General features: G+C 41.2%; 1 non-coding gene across 1 annotated transcript; it reads right to left on the bottom strand.

The window, feature by feature from the left end:
* Nucleotides 1–13,915: 13,915 nt before the first annotated feature.
* Nucleotides 13,916–14,022, bottom strand: LOC131900358 (U6 spliceosomal RNA). The gene has a single exon (XR_009376240.1). It is a non-coding gene; the product is annotated as a U6 spliceosomal RNA (small nuclear RNA).
* Nucleotides 14,023–16,284: the final 2,262 nt, after the last annotated feature.

The raw sequence follows: 16,284 nt of genomic DNA, 5'->3' as shown, positions 1-16,284 counted from the left end.
GGAAGTTTCCCTGTTGGTTTGAGATTGCTTTCTCATGTCCAACAGCTAAAGTGTGTGGACAGGCTTTCACTGTGTAGTTCAGCCTGGCCTTGAACTCATGATCCTCCTGCCTCCACTTCAACAGTGCTGGGACTAGAAATATGGGAAGTGTGTTGCACATGGAAAATGGTCATCCTAGCTGTGTGCTTTGCAGGTATAAGCATTAGTGCTCAGATATATGTCTCTTTGATCATGTGTATTTTCCGTATGCTCCTGGGCTTTCCTGTTACTGTGTTCATTTGTTTGCATGTGTGTTCTTGGGCCAGCTACGTATTTCCAGGTAGAGCTGATATGCAGTTGCCTCTTTCACACTTTATCTCATTCCCTAGATCCTAGCCTCAGGCTAGAAAACATTCTACAGTCTTTCGACTAAGAAATGCAAATCAAAAACATTACTAAGTTCATATTAAGAGCTTTCTACCACACCAGGCAAGAAGCAGCATATCTGAGGTGTCAGATATTGTGAAGAGTGAGTCAGGAGAATCATGAGACCAAGGACAATCTGCGATGCACTGAGACCCAATCTGCGGGGGGGAAAAAGACTTCCCTTTCCTTCTCACAATGCCAATGGTACTGTTTTATATTCAGCTCAGCCTTACATGTGTTCAGCTGTAAGCCCAGGTGTGGCTGTCTCAGTGAGGAAAACGGAGGGTTCTCCTCCACAGGTGAAGTGACCTCTGAGCCAGCCACATCATGTTTCTGGGCTTCCCTAGTGACTCTAAAGCATACAGTCCTGGCAATGTAATGTTGCAGGGGAAGAGAAAGACCAGTCCTCTAGTTTGGCCTCACATACATACCCCTTCCTACTACTCAGCTTCCCCTTCTCCAAAAATTTGGGTTTGGGGAGTCTAAGAGATTTGGCTCTACTCCCCTCAAGACAATAAAGATTTAAATGTTCACCCTATTGACTTGGTCAATAGCTGTCCAGCCATTAATCTTATGTATCAGAATGTTTGAAAAAGATGAAAATATCCCATGTTTATCTCATGGAATGAAATGACTAACTCTCTAAAAAGCTAAAAATCATGGCCAGGCGGTGGTGGCACACACCTTTAATCCCAGCCACAGGAGGCAGAGGCAGGAGGATCTCTGTGAGTTCGAGGCCAGCCTGGGCTACAGAGTGAGTTCCAGGACAGGCTCCAAAAAAAAAAAAAAACTAGAAATCACAATCCTAAAAGATCATAGTTATAGTGGTTGTGATGGTGTACCCCTATAAAGCTAGGACTTGGGAGAAAGAGACAGGGAGATCAGAAATTCAAAGCCAGCATGGGCCACGTAGTGAGTTACAGAACAACCTGGGCTACATGACACTCTGTCTCCAAACAAAAAGAACAACAACGCAAAGATCACACCTTTACCCTCTTCTAGGCTTTAGGTCCTCAATTTGTTTTATTTCTTCATTGATTTTGATGTTTTATTATATCTTCTTTTTGATACAATTTCTCACATTATAGCCCAGCTTGGCTGGGAACTCACAATGTAGCAAAGTCTAGCTTAAAGTTCACAGTAATTCATCTGCTTCAGCCTCATAAATGTTAGAACTACAGGACTACACTGCTTAGCTTATGCTTCCATTTATACATGAGGAAACTAAGGCTAAAAGAGTGAATGAATTTTCTCAGGGTGGAGAACTAGTTCATACTTTTAAGCCAGTGTTCCCTGAAGTGAGGATCAAATGAGTTCCTAGTAAGGATGAATGGCCTTGTAGTTCTGTATCTTCTGCAGTGGAGATATCGTAATACAGAAACTAAAATATTCTGGGGAGGAGAAAAGCTACAGAGGCTGGCTAGTGGGTTTTTCTATTAAGATGCAACCCAGACTACATGCCCAGCATTGCTAGAGACAGAATCTGAGGCCCAGGAGTCTGTGGGCTTCTCTTGTGCAACAGATGCTCAGGAAATGGAGGGGTTATTGTTCATACTGCGGCATGTTGTCTAGATACCAACAAAAACTCCCAAAGGAAAGGGCTGTAGCTTGCTTTTTCTTTTCATCTTCTAGAAGCTTGTCTAGTGCCAGGCCTCCTGATTGATGATGCTTGCGACAGAGATGAGATCATCTTGATTCTCTGGCCAAAGCCTCAGTCTAGATCCACCCACTGCCTAGCTGCACCCCTAAGCCACAACTGTATTAATTAGCTTTCTGGTGCTCTGATACTCTAGTTTCCTCCATTTTTCAGGGTATTAGATTGACCCTGAATATCTTGGGAGCCACAGACAAGCTTATGGGCCTAAGGGAGCTCCTTGTTATCCTCAGGGCACTGGTATTATAGATTGTACTGGGGATGTACTCACCACATCTACTCCTTCATCAGCACATTTACTCTTTAAAAGGCTTTTATTTTGTATGTTTTGTTTTTGTTTGAGATAGAGTCTCATACTGTAGCTGCCCTGGAACTTACTATGTAGCCCAGACTGGCCTCTAACTCATGCCAGTCCTCCTGCTTCAGCCTTCTGAGTGCTGAAATTATAGGCATCAGCTAACATGTCTAGATGCCATATTTACTCTTGCAAAATTGTTTGCCACCTGAATTGTCCCACTTCCTAGGCAAGGCTGCACATGGACAGCTTCGATTTGCTTACAGTGACATACCTTTCTGATTCCTGCCTTTTCTTCTTGCAACCGCTTAAATACCACTTATTCTTGCTGCTGTTGATTTTGCTTTTGTAGATAGAGCCTCATTTAACCTCAGCTAGCTTTGAAATCTACCAGTAGCCAAGGAACTCTCAATCCTTCTTCCTCTACCTCCTAGATGCTGGCATCACAGATACTGGCTACTCCATCAGCCAACAGAACTTGCTTTTTCATTCTCAAATAGAATTTCTCTCTTTGCCAAAGAGAACAATGTTAAATGTAATGTGGAAAATTTATTCCTCTCCTGGCACTTGTTATTTTTGTTGTTGTTTTGAAATGATGTAGCCCAGGCTATCCTGGAACTCACTATGTAAATTAGGCTTTCCTGGAATCCGTAATGATTCTCCTATATCAGCTGAGTGCTGGGATACAGAAATGAGCCAATATAACTGTTTATGGTACTTATTACAGCTTTCCTAATGTATTTTAGTTATATATTTACTTGTTTAGTAACTAACTCCAGTAGGCAATATAGTACTCCTTCAAAGATATTTACAACTGAATTTTCAAAAACAATAAATATGTTATATTACATTGTAAGAAGGAATTAAATTTGCAGCTGAGTTGACATACTGATATTAGCTTGAATTACCCAAATGCACACCATATATTCACAGGGTCTCTATGAAACCAGTATCAATCTAATATCAAAACCAGGTTAAGACCAACAACAACAACAAAGAAAACTATAGACTAATATCATAGATTAATATAATTTAAAACTGTTCAATAAAATAATTTCAAAGCAAGTATAGACAGGCATCAAAAAACATTATGCACCATGACCAAGTTGAGATTTGGGGATGATTCGACATAGGCAAGTCATTCAAGGAAATAAACCACATAAGTGCACTTGAAGACAAAAAAATCAATTGATCATGATCCTTAAAATCCTTTGATAAAAATCCAACATGCCTTCATGATAAAAGTCATACAGCTAGGTCAGAGGGTGGTGGTGTATGCCTTTAATCCCAGTACTCAGAAGGTAGAGGCAGGTGGGTCTCTGAATTTGAGGCCAGCCTAGTGGACAGAACAAGTTCCAGGACAGCCAGGGCTACACAGAGAAATCCTATCTCAAAAGAAAGAAAGGAAGAAAGAAAGAAAGAAAGAAAGAAAGAAAGAAAGAAAGAAAGAAAGAAAGAAAGAGTCATAGAGAGAGTAAGACTACAGGGATTGAGCAGCCAGGGCTGCAGCTTTAGTCCTTAAAAAAGAAATAAATAATAAAAAAATAAAATAAGCCATGTAAAGATGAAAAATACACAGAGACTGTGGATACTGTATATTATTATGCTGTCTTTGGGATTTTTAACTACAGAGAGACATTTGATTATTGGGGCTGCTAAGTAAAACCAACATATATATTTTTTAAAGGTATCTTGACTTCAAAATTTGGGTCTAAAGATACATTGCTTTGGAAAAGAGGTTCTGCTTTTGTTTCCACAGAAGATGAGAACCTGTGGATTGTTTCCAGCTTAATATGGTTTGATGGAGCAAGACCTCCTGAAAAATCTCCAATGGGAACAGATGGCCCAGATGATCTAACATTTCAGAACACCTCTGTGCAGTTTCCTCTGAGTTCTGCTTCAAGGCTGGTGGCTGGGATGATCCAGCCTCATAGACTATTCCAGTCAGGACTTGACCATAATCCTAAATTTTCTCAGGGTCTCCCAAAGATTACCAATGCCCCCTGCTATGGATATAGGTCTGCATGCTGTGAATGTGTTGCTCTGATTTGGTTGATAAATAAAACACTGATTGGCCAGTAGCCAAGCAGGAAGTATAATATAGGCGGGACAAACAGAGAGGAGAATTCTAGGAACAGGAAGGCTGAGTCAGGGGAGATGCTGCCAGCTGCCACCATGAGAAGCAAGATATAAACATACCAGCAAGCCACAAGCCACGTGGCAAAGTATAGATTTATAGAAATGGGTTAAATTAAGATGTAAGATCTAGCTAGCAAGAAGCCTGAGCCAATAGGCCATACAGTTTGTAATTAATATAAGCCTCTGTGTGTTCATTTGGGTCTGAGCGGCTATGGAAATGCAAGGATGCAGGAGCTGGGTGGGCAAAGGAAAACCTTCAGCTACAAATGGTGCCCAATGGCTCGAGTTTCCTTCAGCTACAGCTCCCAGTCAGCACGAAGTAGCCTAGAAAACTACATTCACATTCCCCAAAAAATGGATTATGGATATTTGTCTTTGTTTAAAATGTTGGTTACAAATTGTTATGGACAATGGTCAGGAAAATAGCTAAACAAAGGAGATTAGATTCAGGGTTTTTTGTTTTGAAAAGAAAAAAAAGGGGAAATGCTGTGGAATAATGCTCTTATACACTGCAAAGATTTGTCACACATATTGATTTAGTAAAACACTGACTGGCCAGTAGCCAGGCAGTAAGAATAGGCAGGGCTGCCAACCTAGGAGTATTCTGGGAAGAGGAAAGGAGAGATGGAATCACCAGCCAGATACAGAAGAAGTGAGATGAAAATGATGGACTGAGAAAATATACTAAGCCACATGGCTAAACATAGACAAGAATTATGGGTTAATTTAAGCATAAGAGCTAGTTAGTTATAAGCCTGAGCAATAGGTCAAACAGTTTATAATTAATATAAGTCTCTGTGTGTTTATTTGGGACTGAATGGCTTCAGGATTGGACAGGAAAGAAACTTCTGGCTACAATATCTCAACATAATAAAAGCTATATAGGAGAAACCCACAAACAATATCACCCAAAATAGAGAAAAACTTGAAGCCACTCTACTAAAATCAAGAACAAGACAGGGCTGTCCACTGTCCCCATTCCTTTTTTTTTTTAATTTTTATTTTTATTTTACAGTACAATTCAGTTCTACATATCAGCCACGGATTCCCTTGTTCTCCCCCCTCCCGCCCCCCTCACCTTCCCCCCCCCCCCCCGAGCCAACCCCCCATTCCCACCTCCTCCAGGGCAAAGCCTTCCCTGCGGACTGAGATCAACCTGGTAGACTCAGTCCAGGTAGGTCCAGTCCCCTCCTCCCAGGCCAAGCCAAGCGATCCTGCATAGGCCCCAGGTTTCAAACAGCCATCTCATGCAATGAGCACAGGACCCAGTCCCACTGCCTGGATACCTCCCAAACAGATCAAGCCAATCAACTGTCTCACCCATTCAGAGGGCCTGATCCAGTTGGTGACCCCTCAGCCACTGGTTCATAGTTCATGTGTTTCCATTTGTTTGCCTATTTGTCCCTGTGTTTTATCCAACCTTGGTCTCAACAATTCTTGCTCATATAAACCCTCCTCATTCTCGCTAATTGGATTCCCAGAGATCCACCTGGGGCCTAGCCATGGATCTCTGCATCCAGATACCTCAGTGGTTGGATGGGGTTTCTAGCATGACAATTAGGGTGTTTGGCCATCCCATCACCAGAGTAGGTCAATTTGGAATGTCTCTCGACCATTGCCAGCAGTCTGTTGTGGGGGTATCTTTGTGGATTTCTGTGGGCCTCTCTAGCACTTTGTTTCTTCCTATTCTCATGTGGTCTTCATTTACCATGGTCTCCTATTCCTTGTTCTCCCTCTCTGTTGTTGATCCAGCTGGGGTTCTCATTTCTTTTTAATGTTGTGCTCAAATCACTAGCTGGAGCAATAATGGAAGAGAATGAAATTAAAGAGATACACATAGGAAAAGAATAAGTCAAAATATTCCTACTTGAAGATGACATGATATCATAATAAGAGATCCCTAAAAACAAAAATTACCTGAAAACTTGTGGAAATGGTCAACAGTTTCAGCAACATGACAAGATTCAAAATCAACTTGCAAATATCAATAGTTTTTCTATATACCCAAAACAAACATACAGAGAAGATTATAAACATACTTCCATTTGTAATAGCCTCAAAGAAAATAAAATATCTAAGAATAAACCTAACCCAGGAAGTGAAGGACTCTATGCTGAAAACTTTAAACTTCTGGAGAAAGACACAGAAAATTGAAAGATATCCCATGCTCATGGATTAGTAGAATTAACATTGTAAAAATAACCATTCTACCAAAATCCCTTTATAGACTTAATGTAATACCAATCAAAATCCCTATCTCATTTTTCACAGAAATAGAAAAAAATCCTAAAATCCATATGGAACTACAGAAGATGCTGAATACCCTGAACAATCCTGATCAAAAAGAATAATGCTGGAAGGATTACAATTCCAGATCTCAAGATATATTCCAGAGCCACAGCAATAAAAGCAATATAGTACTGGCACAACACAGATATGTAGATAAATGGAACAAAATCAAAGGCCCAAACACAAGTATACATAACTTCAGCCATCTGATATTTGGCAAAGATGCTAGAAACACAAACTGGAGAAAAGAAAGCATCTTCACCAAATGATGCTGGGAATAATTCAATGTTCATGTGCAGAAGAAGTATTAAATTAGACCAGTATCTATCACCTTACACAAAAATTAACTCCAAATGGATCATAGACTTCAGTGTGAAAACTGAAAGTACTAGAAGAAATAGAATAGGTAGTACCCTACATGACAAAGATGTAGGAAAGGAATTTCTGAATAGTACTCCATTATTCCAAGAATGAATAATTGACAAATGGTATTTCATACAGCTAAAAAGTATCTGCCCAGCTAAAGAAAGAATCAATTGAGAGAAGAAGTCCACAGAATGGGACAGAATCTTTGCCAGCTGTCCATCTCGCAGAGGATTCATATGCAGAATATATAAAGAACTCAAAACCAGACTCAAAACCTCAAATGACCTGTTCAAAAATAAGCTTGAGATCCGAACAGAGAGTTCTAGAAAGAAACAAAAATAACTAATAAATATCTTAAAAAAAAAACTGTTTATCTTCCCTAGCACTTGAGGAAATGCAAATCAAAACAACTTTGAGATTTCATCTTACCCCATCCAGAATGGCAAAGATCAACAAAACAACTGACAACAAACACTGGAGAGGATACTGGGAAAAGTGAACCCTCATTAAGTGTTGATGGAATTGCAAACTGGTCAAGCTACTCTTGAAATCAGTGTGGAGAATCATCAAAAAACTGAGTAAATCTATTATATGACCCAGCTATCCCATTCCTCTGTATATGCTCAAAGGACTATGCAGCCATTATTCTTGTTGCTTACTCACAATAGCTAGAAAGTGGAAACAACTCAAATATTCTTCAACTGATAAATAGATAATGAAATGTGGTTAATTATACATAATAGAATACCATTCAGCTGTAAAGAAAAATTAAATCATAAACTTTGCAGGTAAATCGATAGAACTAAAAAAGATGACATTTAGTGAGGTTATCTAGGCCCAGAAAGAAAAAAGTTGCATGTTCTTTATTACATGAGGTCCCTAATACCAAATCTTTAGATGTGAGTATATCTAAAAAGAAATCATTGAGGTCAGGAGGAACAACAGAGAGGAGAATAGTAGGGTATAAGTGATCTGAGGGGGAAAGGAATAAAACTGAGTGGGGGCTTTTATTAGGGAGGGGGTAGAGATAAATACAGAAGAAGGAGGTAGGATGGTAAAATAACTGTTAGGATGTCTAAAAAAGTCATAAGGAATTATACTATTAACTATCTACTTAAAATATCTATAATACTGTGTGTACATATACACACATAGTTAAATGAAATTTTCCTGTCTGGTTTGACAATCCTCCCCTCAAGAGCCAAAGACTATCTAAATACCAACACCTGTCATGAGAAGCCTTCTTTTGAATTGTTGATTAGAGATGTCCAGGAGACTCCTAAAATATTACAGACTACTGCTATTGCCTTTGGTTTCCGCCCCCCAGAAGTGGAAGGTAAATCCCAAGTGCTATAGACACCACACACTTCAGACACTAGACCCAGAGGACCCAAGCTGCATCTGACCTGAAAGCCTCCTCCATAAATATGAAATGTTTATATATATTCAGGGTCTCACCGTACAATTCTACTTGACCCTGTACTTGTAGAAATCCTCCTGCTTCTCCTTCTGGGATTATAGGTAAGCACTACCATACCCAGCATTTTTTGTGGGTGCAACAGGATTTTAGTTCAGGTTGGCCTCTAACTCTATGTAGCTGAAGATGACTTCTGACGTTCCTGCTTCTACTTCCCAAATGTGGGGATTGTAGGCATGCACCACTGCTCTTGCCTATTATTTAGTGGTGTTTTCCAAACCTTTGAATGCATATGTATGGTATATATACTTGTTCAATGTCTTAGGATTTTATTGCTGTGAAGAGACACCATGACCATGACAACTCTCATAAAGGAAAACATTTGATTGGGGCTGGCTTACAGTTCAAAGGTTTGTTTATTTCATTATTGTCATGGCAGAAAACATGGTGACACACAGGCAGACATGGTGCTGGAGAAGGAGCTGAGAATTCTACATCAGGATCTGCAGGAAGAAGGCAGAGAGAGCCACTGGGCCTGACTTGAACATTTAAAACCCCAAGGAACCCCCTCTCCCCAGTGACACACTTCTTCCAACAAAGCCACACCTACCCCATCAAGGCCAAACCTCTTAATCCCTCTAAGTAGTGCCACTTCCTAATGATTAAGCATTCAAATATATGAGCCTATGGGGGGTCATTCTATTTCAAACCACCACATTCAGTTGCTTTACACATGTGAATAGAGACCAGATGTCAGTGTCAGGTTTCTTTTTGGCTCAATCCACCTTATTTTTTTGTCACAGGCACTCAGAGTGAACCCAAAGCTCATTGATTTGGCTAAGGTACCTGGTCAGTAACTCACTTTGTAGCCCAGGCTGGCCTCGAACTCACAGAGATCCGCCTGGCTCTGCCTCCCGAGTGCTGGGATTAAAGGCGTGCGCCACCACTGCCCGGCGTGTGTGTGTGTGTGTGTGTGTGTGTGTGTGTGTGTGTGTGTGTGTATGTATGTATGACTAAAATGATTTTTTTTTAAGACTGAAGATGTGGCTCAGTTAGTGGAATGCTTGCTTAGCATGCATGAAGCCCTCTATTAGATTTTTCACCACTAGTTTTAAAAACTAAGCAAACAGAAAAAAATGGCATGTTGATGGACACCTATGATCTTGCACTCAGGAGATAGAAACAAAACCATTAGTGAATACCAGACCAGGCAGTAATATACACAAAGAACATACTGGAACTTGTGGGGGAGGCTCTCTTTTTACTTCACTGTATGGAATTACGCTAGTATGAATTAAAAGTGGATATAAAATAATTCTATTATATAAGGCATGAAGTTTTGAAGCATGTGACAAGAGACAGAAAAAATACTCTGTTCATTACAAGAAAACCTTTACTTAAGATTCAGAGAGCCACAAGTACTTAAAACTCATGAACTTCTGATTGCCCTGAAGCAGTCCAGGACACTATCAGGAACCGGCCATACGTTAATTGTACTGGTCTCTCTGTTGCTGACATTCTTTTCCACATTCTGGATACTCAACTACAGTGCATTGCGCATTTCCTCTCAAATGCCTTCACTAGTTTCTTTTTCATCAGAATCACCAGTGATTCCCAAAGTGGGTAATAGTAAAAGTCTTTCTGTAATTTCTGTAGAATTCCTATATGAATATAATCTTCAGTACAGAAACAGGTCATTACCTCTATTTTCATGAGCAAAGCAATCAAAAGAGTGTAGGTTCTAGATAGCAGACATGAGTTCCTTCTGCTTGGTGGAAACAGCTCTATGGAGGGGCTGCTAATGTAGAACACAGGGCAGGATTCTGTGACTGAAGCCATCTTTTTTCATTATTTTTTTTTTTAATTTATATGTTTTTCACAATTTCATGAATATGTGTACTTTGCTCAAAATCTTCCCCTTTTTGAGAAAGGGTTTCTGTAAATAATTTGGGTTGGCTTGGGACTTACAATATAGTGCAGGCTGCCCTTGAACAATAAGTAATCCTCCTGCCTCAGTTTTGGCATGCTGGGATTGCAGGCATGTGCCAAAATACTAGTGCTAATGCTGTTTTGATGGATGTGGTGGGAGGAGGGGGTCTCATACTGTAGATCAAGCTCTCTTGAAACTCACTATGTAAGCTAAGGCGACCTCCAACTGAGCCCCTCCCCTCCCCTCTCCTTTCATTCAATGCTCACTGTGTAGCCTAGGCTGTCCCAGAATTTGCTGTGTAGACCAGGCTTGCCTACCGTGGAAGTCTATCTGCTCCTGCCTCCTGAGTGCTCCAGATAATGGTGGTGCAGGCCTGTAATCTCAGAACCAGGATGTAGGAGTATCATGTAGTTGGAGTTTTCTCCAGTCCTGCTCAGCCCCATGAACCCCGCAACCACTTATAAAATAATCACCCAGAAGCTTATATTAATTAAACTGCTCAGCCATTAGCTCAGGCCTACCACTGACTAGCTCTTACACTTAAACTCAGCCCATTTCTGTTAATCTATATGTCGCCACATGTTCCGTGGCTTTACCTGTTGCCTTTACATGCTACTCCCTGGAAGGCAGGCTGGCATCTCCTGACTCAGCCTTCTTCTACCCAGCATTCCCTTCTCTCCTTGGCCCTGCCTACACTATCCTTCCTGCTTGGCTACTGGCCAATCAGCATTTTATTTATCAATCAATCACAGCAACATATATTCACAGCATACAGGACATCCCACAGCAGTATCAGGAATTCAAGGTCATTTTTAGCTCCACAGCAAGTTCAAGGAGATCTTAGGATGTCACCCAGAATTTTGTACTCACTAGTTAAGTATTTTATCACATAAGCTATGCACATCCTTATTTCCTCTTATGGAACTTACACTATTTTTTAATGTATTTTAAAATACATTAAATTTTTATTTGTTTTTGAGTGGGGGGTGTGTACTGAGGCACACATGTGGAGATCAGAGGACAACTTGAAGAGTTAGCTCTCACTTCCACCACATGGGTCCTTAAGATGTCTTCACTCATTGAACAGTCTTTCTGCTGCTCTTATGGACTTCCAAAAACTGCCATATGTCAGAACCTGTCCTAGATTCGCTTCTGTTACTGTGATAAAATATCCTGACCAAAAAAAAACTTAGGAGAGAAGGACTTTATTTTAGCTTATAATTCCAGCTAGCTACATCATTCCCACGGTCAGAAATGAATGCAAATATCCACCCCTAATAAACCAAGTCAAATGTAATTTCCTCCATGAGAGTACTCCACCCTCAACCCCATAGCCTACAGAAATTCCCTTCTCTCCGATACCATAATGCTTTGGATGTTTGCACACCCAGAAACATGATTTAGGAAAATTAAATGGGACAAAAAGAAAGAGAACTATGCCATGGGGACTTAAGAGTGGGTGGGTTTTTTTCCATGAAGCCCAGAAGATACGTGGGAGAGCTCTGTTTATAAAGATGGTAATAAGGACCAGAGCAAAAACCTTGAGAGACCAGTGCATGTCAGAGCTAGGGAAGTGCTGATGTCCTGACCCAGAATAGCCTAGAAAGTACATTTTGGGCCCCAAATATACATGGCTCAGCCCAGACAGAAGGGTGGGGTGGCCTTCCTACCAGCCGCATGTCCCAGGGATGAGTCAACACAAGGCCTCAACTCCAGTATTCAGTGGTTTGGAACAGAAGAATATAAGTTTTCTTCTGAGATTGAGAGCAAGTCTAGAACTTTCTTACTATTTTTGATAATCCCTCTGCTTGGCCTGGAGTTACAAGTAGTTAAAGTGCACTAATCAGTCACAGTAGCATCTACCTGTAATCCCAACACTTGAAGTGCTGAGGTAGGAAGATTGCCAAGAATATGAGATATAGCTATGAAAATGCAAAACACAAATCATTAAATACCTGACCTTAGCCTAAAGCCTTCCAGTGGTATTCTGACACCTGCAGGCTAAAGCCCAGACTCCTTAGTAGAGATAATACAGTCAATCTCATCTCCTATAAAAGTACTCACCTCCTGAAAGCCCCTGTGCTAAACTGACAAAATCCTGTTTTCTGATTTTATTACTCCACTAGATGATAACTGGGTTGTTCCCAGGGTCAGAACGTCCTCCCATGTTTATCAGGAAAACAATTACATTTCTTCTAGCTTCATCTCACTGAAGAAGTACTCTACAACCACAGATGCTTCCACAGGCTTAAGTCCATCCCCCTGCCTTGAGCTCGCATAGCTCTTTTTTTTTCCTACACAAAAATGTATTTGTTGCCAGGCAATGGAGAGGCAAGCCTTTAAGTCCAGCACTTGGGAGGCAGAGGCTGGTGGATATCTGTGAGTTCAAGGCCAGCCTGTTCTACAGAGCAAGTACCAGGACAGCCAGGGCTACAGGCAAAGAAACCCTGTCTCCAAAAACCAAAATCAATTAACCAACCAAAACAAAACAAAACACATGTATTTGTAGAAGTAAAACACAATATTCTCCAAAAGAAAGTGTGGATTTATGGGGTCAGAGGTGTGGCTGGGAAGTGATACACAACTCTGGAAAGGAGCAAAGCACCAAGAGTGGCTGAGTTTGAAAGCCAGCTCCTAGCTTTGATGCATCTGGGGTCTTAGATCATTTACTCTACTTCTCAGGTCTCCATTGGGCTTTATTGTTGTTGTTTTTGCCATGCTGAGGATCTAATGCATAGCCTTGCACATGCTAACACTGAATTATGACCACAGTTTCCCCTCCTTCCTCTCCTCCTGCTCTTCCTTCTCCCCTCTGCCCCATTGTTAGGAGTCCTACAAATAGAACAAGCTACATAACTGTCACATATACGTAGAGGGCTTAAGTCAGTCCCATGCAGGCTCATGGTTGTTGGTCCAGACTCTGTGAGTTCCTATGAGCCAGGTTAGTTGTTTCTGTGGGTTTTCTTACTATATCCTTGACCTCACTGGCTCCTGCAATCCATTTTTTCCTCTCTTCCACAGGATTCCCCAAGCTCAGTCTGTTTAAACTGTGGGCCTCTGCATCTGTTTCCATCAGTTACTGGGGGAAGGCTCTCTGATGACAATTGAGGTAGTCACCAATTCGACACAGGGGATGGCCAGTTCAGTCTACCTATCCACTATTGTTAGGAGTCTTAGCTGGGGTCATCCTTGTAGATTGTGGGAGTTTCCCTTGCATCAGGTTTCAACCTGACCCCCAAAAGCTCCCCTTTCAGTACTCTCCCCCTCCACCCACCCACCACCAAATCTCTCAAGTTCCTCATCCCTACACAACCCCAGTCTACTCAGGAGATCTCTTCTATTTCCCCTTCCCAGGGAGATCTATGCATCCCCCCTTAGGCCCTCCTTGTTACCTAGCCTCTCTGACACTGTGGATTGTAGCAAAATATGGAACTCTTCATAAATCTGCGTGTCATCCTTACACAAAGGCCACGGTAATCTTCTCTGTGTTATTCCAATTTTAATACATATGCTGCAGAAGTGAGCACTTGAGTTCTGACATTCTAAAATTATTTATTTGTTATTATATTAGGGGGGTGGGACCTAGGGCCTTGCACATGCTAGGCAAGTGCACTACTACTGAGCTATACTCTGAAAGTCCTGATATCATAGGATTTTTTTTAATATTGGGTAAAGACGTAATAGTACTTACAGATGAGAAGAAATGCATAACTGTTTTAGTTAGGTTTTAATTGCTGTGATAAAATGCCATAATCAAAAGCAACTTGTAGATGAAAGGGTTTATTTGGCTTACGTGTCCTGATCATAGTCCATCATAGAGGAAAGCCAAGGCAAGGACTCGAACAGGGCAAGAACTGAAGCAGAACCATGGAGGAACACTGCATACTGGCTTTTTCAGCTGGCTTTCTCATACAACTCAAGACCCCCTTGTAGCTAGAGTTTTCCTGCCTGGCCCACCTTAGGACAAATCTCTCTCACCTGCCAGTCCCACAGCCACTCAGACCCAACCAAGTAAACACAGAGACTTATATTGGTTACAAACTGTATGGCCGTGGCAGGCTTCTTGCTAACTGTTCTTACAGCTTAAATTAATCCATTTCTATTAATCTACACCTTGCCACATGGCTTGTGGCTTACCGGCATCTTCACACACTGTTTCTCATCATGGCGGCTGGCGGTGTCTCCCTCACCCAGCTTCCTGTTCTCTCAATTCTCCTCTCTGTTAGTCCCACCTATACTTCCTGCCTGGCCACTGGCCAATCAGTGATTTATTTATTGACCAATCAGCAACACATTTGACATACAGACCATCCCACAGCACTTCCCCTTTTCTTTTCTTAAAAAGGAAGGTTTTAACCTTTATACATCTCCAAAGTCAGCTTGGTATATTTGGGCATTTGGGTGTAGCTTCTCTTACTACTTCCTGCTGGAGGGGGGCACTGTATCTCATGGGGACACAAAGAATTTTTTAGGATTATGGAGTAGTCCATGAGGGTGTATCGTCTGAGCCAGTTGCTTTGAAACGGTTCTAGATGTTGGATCATCTGGGCCATGGTGTCATCGGAGACCTTTCAGGTGGTCTTGGCTGGTCAAACCTGATGTATCTTAATCTGGAACAAATCCACAGCCTCTGGATTTCTGTGGAAACAAAAGCAGAGACTCTTTTCCAAAGCAACATATCCTTATATCCAAATTTTGAAGTCAAGGTACCTTTGAAATATGCATATTGGTTTAACTCAGCTTCCTTTACAATCAAATATCTCTCTGCAGTTAAGAATCCCAAAGACAACACAATCCAGATTCTCTGTGTGATATCCATCTTTTTGTGGCTTATTTTTTATACTAATTTTACTGTCTCTTTAAAGATTTTATTTTTTAAAACTATGTATTTGTTTCTATAACTGTATATATCACCTTTTTTGTCTCTTTCAAGCCTACGTATATTTTACACACATTTTAAACTATTACATCTGAATCTGTCTTATTGTGAATCTATTGCTTTAAACTGCAGCCTTCTAAGCCTGAAACGGTGCTGGCGCTGTGGCTGCTGGCTCCGCCCACTTCAGCTTCCTAATATGGCGGTGGTACGTTTTCTGCCAACTCTCAGAAATAGTGGGTCTCTATGCTTCTATCAAAGCAGCGTGTAGCCCAGAAACCTCTTTTTTTTTTTTTTTTTTGGTTTTTGTTTTGTACTAGCAAAGGCTAAATCCACCACACAGCTTAATGTGCCACTTGCAGAGGCCTCATTCCTGCCATACTGCAGGTCAAGCATGCACGCCAGGAACCCGCCATAGTAGCTCAAACACGCAGGCTGCCGCTAGCTTGAAAGAGACAACTAGGAGCTGTTTTTAGCTCCGTTTTAGAATCTTTTTACTCAGGTTTTAGGTGGAAACTCTTGCCACCATGTTGGACACCAAATTATATGTAATTTTACTTTGTTAAGGTTAAAACCTTCCTTTTTGAAAAAAAAAAAGGAAGTGCTGTGGGATGTTCTGTATGGCAAATGTGTTGCTAATTAGTCAATAAATAAAACACTGATTGGCCATTGGCTAGGCAGGAAGTATAGGCGGGACAAGGAGGAGAATAAAGCTGGGAAGTGGAAGGCTGAGTCAGAGAGACACTGCTAGCTGCCATGATGACAAACAGCATGTGAAGGTGCCGGTAAGCCACGAGCTATGTGGCAAGGTATAGATTAATGGAAATGGATTAATTTAAGCTGTAAGAACAGTTAGCAAGAAGCCTGCCACGGCCATACAGTTTGTAAGCAATATAAGTCTCTGTGTTTACTT

The sequence above is a fragment of the Peromyscus eremicus genome, chromosome X, assembly GCF_949786415.1.
Source record: "Peromyscus eremicus chromosome X, PerEre_H2_v1, whole genome shotgun sequence".
NCBI classification, from domain to species: Eukaryota; Metazoa; Chordata; class Mammalia; order Rodentia; family Cricetidae; genus Peromyscus; species Peromyscus eremicus.
Note: the sequence above shows the minus strand (reverse complement) of the source record. Positions and strands in the feature narration are given on the sequence as shown.